The sequence below is a fragment of the Heptranchias perlo genome, chromosome 12, assembly GCF_035084215.1.
Source record: "Heptranchias perlo isolate sHepPer1 chromosome 12, sHepPer1.hap1, whole genome shotgun sequence".
NCBI classification, from domain to species: Eukaryota; Metazoa; Chordata; class Chondrichthyes; order Hexanchiformes; family Hexanchidae; genus Heptranchias; species Heptranchias perlo.
In genome coordinates this window covers 66,555,750-66,563,249 of record NC_090336.1, presented here as the reverse complement: position 1 = coordinate 66,563,249, position 7,500 = coordinate 66,555,750, and the positions used below count along the sequence as shown (strand labels likewise).

Here is a 7,500-nt window from a genome sequence, read left to right as displayed (position 1 = left end):
TGTGACATTCCAGGGAGGCACCTACTTTGTGCTGATTCGAAACGACCACGACAACGGCAACTTGCAGTTCTATATTACAACAACAACAACGCGCGTGTGGTAGTTGGGAGGGGCTGCGTTCGCGCTCTCCCCCCTGCATTGAAACTCAAAGTTCGATTTTCAATCCCATAGTCCACCAATCGGATGGGAGACGGTGTGTGTGTGTGTGTGTGTGTGTGTGTCAGTGTCAGTGTCAGTGTCAGTGTCAGTCAGTGTCTCTCTCTCTCTCTCTCTCACTCTTACTCAGAGCTGCTGTGGAAGGAAACCTTTTTAAAAAGAACTTGCATATTGAAAAAAAGATGTGTCTCAAGCTGCCGGGCCCTGTCCATTGTCACGTTAATGGCAGGACGGGGCAGGACTGCTTTGACCAGGAGACCTGTTTTCTGGGACGCAGGTGTGAGATTCCAGGGGACCTGCTTTGTGCTGATTTCCCTGCCTCCCTCCCTCCCCCCCAGGACTTCCTTCTGAACACCTTTGTCGTTTAATCGAGGGTCAAAAGCCTGCCTGTGAAAGGGAAGGATCAGCCGGTCAGCCCCCTGCTGGTCGCTGCTGCCAGTGCAGCAGGCGTGCGTGTGTCCTCGGCCTCGTGTCCAGGTCCCTCAGGGACTTGAGGCAGCTCTCCCCGGTGGTCTCGTGGTCAGGACCGGGCTTCGAATCCCAGTCGGGGGGGGGATGACTTTCTGCTGCAGATTAATTGGCATGAAGGAAAGTCTCCCCTCCTGAGCGTAAAGCTCCACCCTCACCACCACCACCACCGCCTTTTCCTCCCCTTGACAAACGGACAGACAGACAGACAGTCAGACAGTCAGTCCAGTTCGGGAGCGCAGCTTTCATTAAGCAATGGCGTTTGTGACAACTCATCGTCTGACAGGTTGATGATTTCCCCACACGCCTCCTGCCGAATAAAAGGCTCACCCTCCCGGACACTACCCCCAGAATCACCCACCCCCCCCCCCGGGGTGAATATTAAGCCCGAGAACACCGACTGTAACCAACCGCAGTGAAAAGTTGAAGTGGCAACTCATTAACCAGATTTATTTTGGGCAACTCATTAACCAGATTTTTTGTTCATTTGGTTTATGAGTTGCCAAGTGTAAATCTGGTTAATGAGTTGCCACTTCAACTTTTCACTGCGGTTGGTTACAGTCGGTGTTCTCGGGCTTAATATTCGCCCCGGGGGGGGGGGGGGGGGGGGGGGGGTGTATAGCGGGCGATGGCCGGTGTGGAGTGCGTTTTTTGGGGGTTGATTTTCACTTTGCCTCGCTGGTGGAATTTGTGGGAGGCAGGCAAGGGGATTGGTGTGGGCTGGTGGGCGGCAAGGGAGATGCTTGCTTCGGGGTGTTATCCTCACTTTGGTCCGCTGGTGAGAGTAGGCAGCGGCAGGCTGGCAGGCAGGCAAGTGTGATGTAGTGTGGGGTGCAGTGCAGTGCAGTGCAGTGCGGTGCTGCCCTGTCGTTTATGAAAGGTTGTAATGACACTGCTTTGCAGCTGACCATGTCCACTGATTTGTGACGCCCGTATGGAGGCTGATATCTCAGGAGGGCCGAGGCCGATTTCCTCCGGGGACGGCTCGTCGCGTGCGGCAGGACGAGGCGCAGCGGACGGTACCGAGCGCTCGGAGGTGCGGCGCTGCCCGCCGGAGGTACAGCGAAAGGCTGCAAACCGCTTTCCGCCTGCTAACTCGGCGGCCGTCAGACCGACCGACTCCGCTTTACCACCGGAGCTAGAGTCGGGCAAGGGGCACCGAAGGGTACCGGAAGGATCGCGTTCGCACGACGGGAAGTCGACTAGCGGGCCGCCGAAAGCGAGCCGGGGGCCCCCGGTTTTTCTGTCCCACCTGGAGACTGATATCTCAGGAAGGCCGAGGCCGATTTCCTCCGGGGACGGCTCGTCGCGTGCGGCAGGACGAGGCGCAGCGGACGGTACCGAGCGCTCGGAGGTGCGGCGCTGCCCGCCGGAGGTACAGCAAAAGTCTGCGAACCGCTTTCCGCCTCCTCTCACCGCACGGCTCTCCTTTTCACCCACTGGCGGATTTTCACCCTCCGACTGCTCGCTACCGTCCGCTGCGCCTGGTCCGGGCCCTGTCCATTGTCATGTTAATGGCAGGGCGGGGCAGGACTGCTTTCACCAGGAACCCGGTTTTCTGGGTCAGAGGTTCCAGGGGACCTGTTTTGTGCGGACTTCCCTGTGTCCGTCCCTCCATGCCTTCCCCCCAGGACTTCCTTCTGAACACCTTTGTCGTTTGAGCGAGGGCCAAAAGCCTGCCTGTGAAAGGGAAGGATCAGCCGGTCAGCCCCCTGTTGGTCGCTGCTGCCAGTGCAGCAGGCGTGCGTGTGTATTCGGCCTCGTGTCCAGGTCCCTCAGGGACTTGAGGCAACTCTCCCCGGTGGTCTCGTGGTCAGGACCGGGCTTCGAATCCCGGTCGGGGGGGATGACTTTCTGCTGCAGATTAATTGGCACCTCTGAAAGAAAGTCTCCCCTCCTGAGCGTAAAGCTCCACCCTCACCACCACCACCGCCACCTTTTCCTCCCCTTGACAAACAGACAGACAGACAGACAGACAGACAGTCAGTCAGTCCAGTTCGGGAGCGCAGCTTTCATTTGGAAGCAGACCCTGCTTGTTTAAAGTCAACGACGCCAAGTTATTTTGCACTTTGAATTATATCGCTCCGTGCGAGCGGCACTCAGCCTTGGAGAAGAAAAAAATACCACTGAGCTGAGAAAGTTCTTTTTAAAAAGGTTTCCTTCCACAGCAGCTCTGAGTGAGAGAGAGAGAGAGATATCAGCTTTATTCTCAGTAATAATACACACACACACACACACACACACACACACACACACACACACACACAGAGACACTGGGAAAGAGCTGATTTTCCTTTTGAATATCTCCCCACGGGGAGCTGCACCGTTCCCAGAAACACTGCAATACTGGGTCGATGCGTGGAGTGGACGGAGCAAGCCCCTATTCCATCTCCCTGTTCTAAAAATCAATTAAAAATAATAATAAATAATATGTGTGTGTGTGTGTGTGTGTGTGTGTGTGTGTGTGTCGGTGTCAGTATCAGTCAGTGAGTCAGTGTCTCTCTCTCTCTCTCTCTCACTCAGAGCTGCTGTGGAAGGAAACTTTTTTAAAAAGAACTTGCATATTGAAAGAAAGATGTGTCTCAAGCTGCCGGGCCCTGTCCATTGTCATGTCAATGGCAGGACTGCTTTCACCAGGAACCCGTTTTTCTGGGTCAGAGGTTCCAGGGGACCTGTTTTGTGCGGACTTCCCTGTGTCCGTCCCTCCCTGCCTGCCTTCCCCCCAGCACTTCCTTCTGAACACCTTTGTCGTTTCAGCGAGGGCCAAAAGCCTGCCTGTGAAAGGGAAGGATCAGCCGGTCAGCCCCCTGTTGGTCGCTGCTGCCAGTGCAGCAGGCGTGCGTGTGTATTCGGCCTCGTGTCCAGGTCCCTCAGGGACTTGAGGCAACTCTCCCCGGTGGTCTCGTGGTCAGGACCGGGCTTCGAATCCCGGTCGGGGGGGATGGCTTTCTGCTGCAGATTAATTGGCACCTCTGAAAGAAAGTCTCCCCTCCTGAGCGTAAAGCTCCACCCTCACCACCACCGCCGCCTTTTCCACCCCTTGACAAACAGACAGACAGACAGACAGACAGACAGTCAGTCAGTCCAGTTCGGGAGCGCAGCTTTCATTTGGAAGCAGACCCTGCTTGTTTAAAGTCAACGACGCCAAGTTATTTTGCACTTTGAATTATATCGCTACGTGCGAGCGGCACTCAGCCTTGGAGAAGAAAAAAATACCACTGAGCTGAGAAAGGTCTTTTTAAAACGGTTTCCTTCCACAGCAGCTCTGAGTGAGAGAGAGAGAGGGAGAGAGAGAGAGAGAGAGAGAGAGATATCAGCTTTATTCTCAGTAATAATACACACACACACACACACACACACACACACAGAGACACTGGGAAAGAGCTGTTTTTCCTTTTGAATATCTCCCCACGGGGAGCTGCACCGTTCCCAGAAACACTGCAATACTGGGTCGATGCGTAGAGTGGACAGAGCAAGCCCCTAGTCCATCTCCCTGTTCCAAAAATTAATTAAAAATAATAATAAATAATATGTGTGTGTGTGTGTGTGTGTGTGTGTGTGTGTGTGTGTCGGTGTCAGTATCAGTCAGTGAGTCAGTGTCTCTCTCTCTCTCTCTCTCACTCAGAGCTGCTGTGGAAGGAAACTTTTTTAAAAAGAACTTGCTTATTGAAAGAAAGATGTGTCTCAAGCTGCCGGGCCCTGTCCATTCTCCTGTCAATGGCAGGACTGCTTTCACCAGGAACCCGGTTTTCTGGGTCAGAGGTTCCAGGGGACCTGTTTTGTGCGGACTTCCCTGTGTCCGTCCCTCCCTGCCTGCCTTCCCCCCAGCACTTCCTTCTGAACACCTTTGTCGTTTCAGCGAGGGCCAAAAGCCTGCCTGTGAAAGGGAAGGATCAGCCGGTCAGCCCCCTGTTGGTCGCTGCTGCCAGTGCAGCAGGCGTGCGTGTGTATTCGGCCTCGTGTCCAGGTCCCTCAGGGACTTGAGGCAACTCTCCCCGGTGGTCTCGTGGTCAGGACCGGGCTTCGAATCCCGGTCGGGGGGGATGACTTTCTGCTGCAGATTAATTGGCACCTCTGAAAGAAAGTCTCCCCTCCTGTGCGTAATGCTCCACCCTCACCACCACCGCCGCCTTTTCCACCCCTTGACAAACAGACAGACAGACAGACAGTCAGTCCAGTTCGGGAGCGCAGCTTTCATTTGGAAGCAGACCCTGCTTGTTTCAAGTCAACGACGCCAAGTTATTTTGCACTTTGAATTATATCGCTCCGTGCGAGCGGCACTCAGCCTTGGAGAAGAAAAAAATACCACTGAGCTGAGAAAGTTCTTTTTAAAACGGTTTCCTTCCACAGCAGCTCTGAGTGTAAGAGAGAGAGAGAGAGAGAGAGAGAGATATCAGCTTTATTCTCAGTAATAAAACACACACACACACACACACACACACACACACAGAGACACTGGGAAAGAGCTGTTTTTCCTTTTGAATATCTCCCCACAGGGAGCTGCACCGTTCCCAGAGACACTGCAATACTGGGTCGATGCGTGGAGTGGACGGAGCAAGCCCCTAGTCCATCTCCCTGTTCCAAAAATCAATTTAATATATGGTCCCCAGATAGGGGACGTATCAGATATTAAACTGATAAGAACAGATACTACACTTGATCTTAGCCAAAAGGCCGAGAAGCGATACCGCGCTCGATGCGAATTGATCTCGGGTCCTGTTTGCCCTCCCTCTTTGTTCTCTGGCTGCCGGTGTTGAAAGCAGTCTCGAAGCACTGCCGTTCTCTCCTACTCTGGCCACATTTTTTGCCACCGTTTCTAATTGCAACAGTGGATGAGTTTAAAGAAGTTGCCGTTTTTTCCTTTCTTGCCAGGATTGCTTGACAGATTGGTAAATTTGCCAGTAGGCCACCAATCAGATGGGGGAGGGTTGTGTCTCAACGGACCTCCGTCAGTCAGTCTCAGTCACTAACGAACTGCCGTGGAAGGAAACCTCTTTGAGTAAAACTAGTGACGTGACGTGTCTCACAATGAGCGAGCGAGTGAGATTGCAACGGCCAATTGAGAAAGAGGTGAGGTGCTGACAATCAGCAGCTCGTGTTGAAACATTCATTCCACGGCAGGCAAGACCAATCAAAAAAAATACTGCAGATGCTGGCTCGGCTCGGCTGGCTGGCTGGCTGGCTGGCTGGCTGGAAATGGGAAATAAAAACACAAGGCGTGTTAAAGGCTGGTTAAACTGTCGAAAGAAACAAGGCGTTAATGTTTCAGAAGCGCCTATTGAAAGACGTCTCTCAAGCTGCTCCCTGACTGGGCCCTGTCCATTGTCACGTTAATCCCAGGGCGGGGGCGGGACTGCTTTGACCGGGAGACCTGTTTTCTGGGACGCAGGTGTGACATTCCAGGGAGGCACCTACTTTGTGCTGATTCGAAACGACCACGACAACGGCAACTTGCAGTTCTATATTACAACAACAACAACGCGCGTGTGGTAGTTGGGAGGGGCTGCGTTCGCGCTCTCCCCCCTGCATTGAAACTCAAAGTTCGATTTTCAATCCCATAGTCCACCAATCGGATGGGAGACGGTGTGTGTGTGTGTGTGTGTGTGTGTGTCAGTGTCAGTGTCAGTGTCAGTGTCAGTCAGTGTCTCTCTCTCTCTCTCTCTCACTCTTACTCAGAGCTGCTGTGGAAGGAAACCTTTTTAAAAAGAACTTGCATATTGAAAAAAAGATGTGTCTCAAGCTGCCGGGCCCTGTCCATTGTCACGTTAATGGCAGGACGGGGCAGGACTGCTTTGACCAGGAGACCTGTTTTCTGGGACGCAGGTGTGAGATTCCAGGGGACCTGCTTTGTGCTGATTTCCCTGCCTCCCTCCCTCCCCCCCAGGACTTCCTTCTGAACACCTTTGTCGTTTAATCGAGGGTCAAAAGCCTGCCTGTGAAAGGGAAGGATCAGCCGGTCAGCCCCCTGCTGGTCGCTGCTGCCAGTGCAGCAGGCGTGCGTGTGTCCTCGGCCTCGTGTCCAGGTCCCTCAGGGACTTGAGGCAGCTCTCCCCGGTGGTCTCGTGGTCAGGACCGGGCTTCGAATCCCAGTCGGGGGGGGGATGACTTTCTGCTGCAGATTAATTGGCATGAAGGAAAGTCTCCCCTCCTGAGCGTAAAGCTCCACCCTCACCACCACCACCACCGCCTTTTCCTCCCCTTGACAAACGGACAGACAGACAGACAGTCAGACAGTCAGTCCAGTTCGGGAGCGCAGCTTTCATTAAGCAATGGCGTTTGTGACAACTCATCGTCTGACAGGTTGATGATTTCCCCACACGCCTCCTGCCGAATAAAAGGCTCACCCTCCCGGACACTACCCCCAGAATCACCCACCCCCCCCCCCGGGGTGAATATTAAGCCCGAGAACACCGACTGTAACCAACCGCAGTGAAAAGTTGAAGTGGCAACTCATTAACCAGATTTATTTTGGGCAACTCATTAACCAGATTTTTTGTTCATTTGGTTTATGAGTTGCCAAGTGTAAATCTGGTTAATGAGTTGCCACTTCAACTTTTCACTGCGGTTGGTTACAGTCGGTGTTCTCGGGCTTAATATTCGCCCCGGGGGGGGGGGGGGGGGGGGGGGGTGTATAGCGGGCGATGGCCGGTGTGGAGTGCGTTTTTTGGGGGTTGATTTTCACTTTGCCTCGCTGGTGGAATTTGTGGGAGGCAGGCAAGGGGATTGGTGTGGGCTGGTGGGCGGCAAGGGAGATGCTTGCTTCGGGGTGTTATCCTCACTTTGGTCCGCTGGTGAGAGTAGGCAGCGGCAGGCTGGCAGGCAGGCAAGTGTGATGTAGTGTGGGGTGCAGTGCAGTGCAGTGCAGTGCGGTGCTGC

General features: G+C 53.9%; 1 non-coding gene and 2 pseudogenes across 1 annotated transcript; all 3 read right to left on the bottom strand.

The window, feature by feature from the left end:
* Positions 1 to 2,937: 2,937 nt before the first annotated feature.
* Positions 2,938 to 3,054, bottom strand: LOC137329604 (U2 spliceosomal RNA; annotated as a pseudogene).
* Positions 3,055 to 4,037: 983 nt separating this feature from the next.
* On the bottom strand, positions 4,038 to 4,154 carry LOC137330187 (U2 spliceosomal RNA; annotated as a pseudogene).
* Positions 4,155 to 5,119: 965 nt separating this feature from the next.
* On the bottom strand, positions 5,120 to 5,310 carry LOC137330707 (U2 spliceosomal RNA). Its single transcript, XR_010965133.1, has one exon. It is a non-coding gene; the product is annotated as a U2 spliceosomal RNA (small nuclear RNA).
* Positions 5,311 to 7,500: the final 2,190 nt, after the last annotated feature.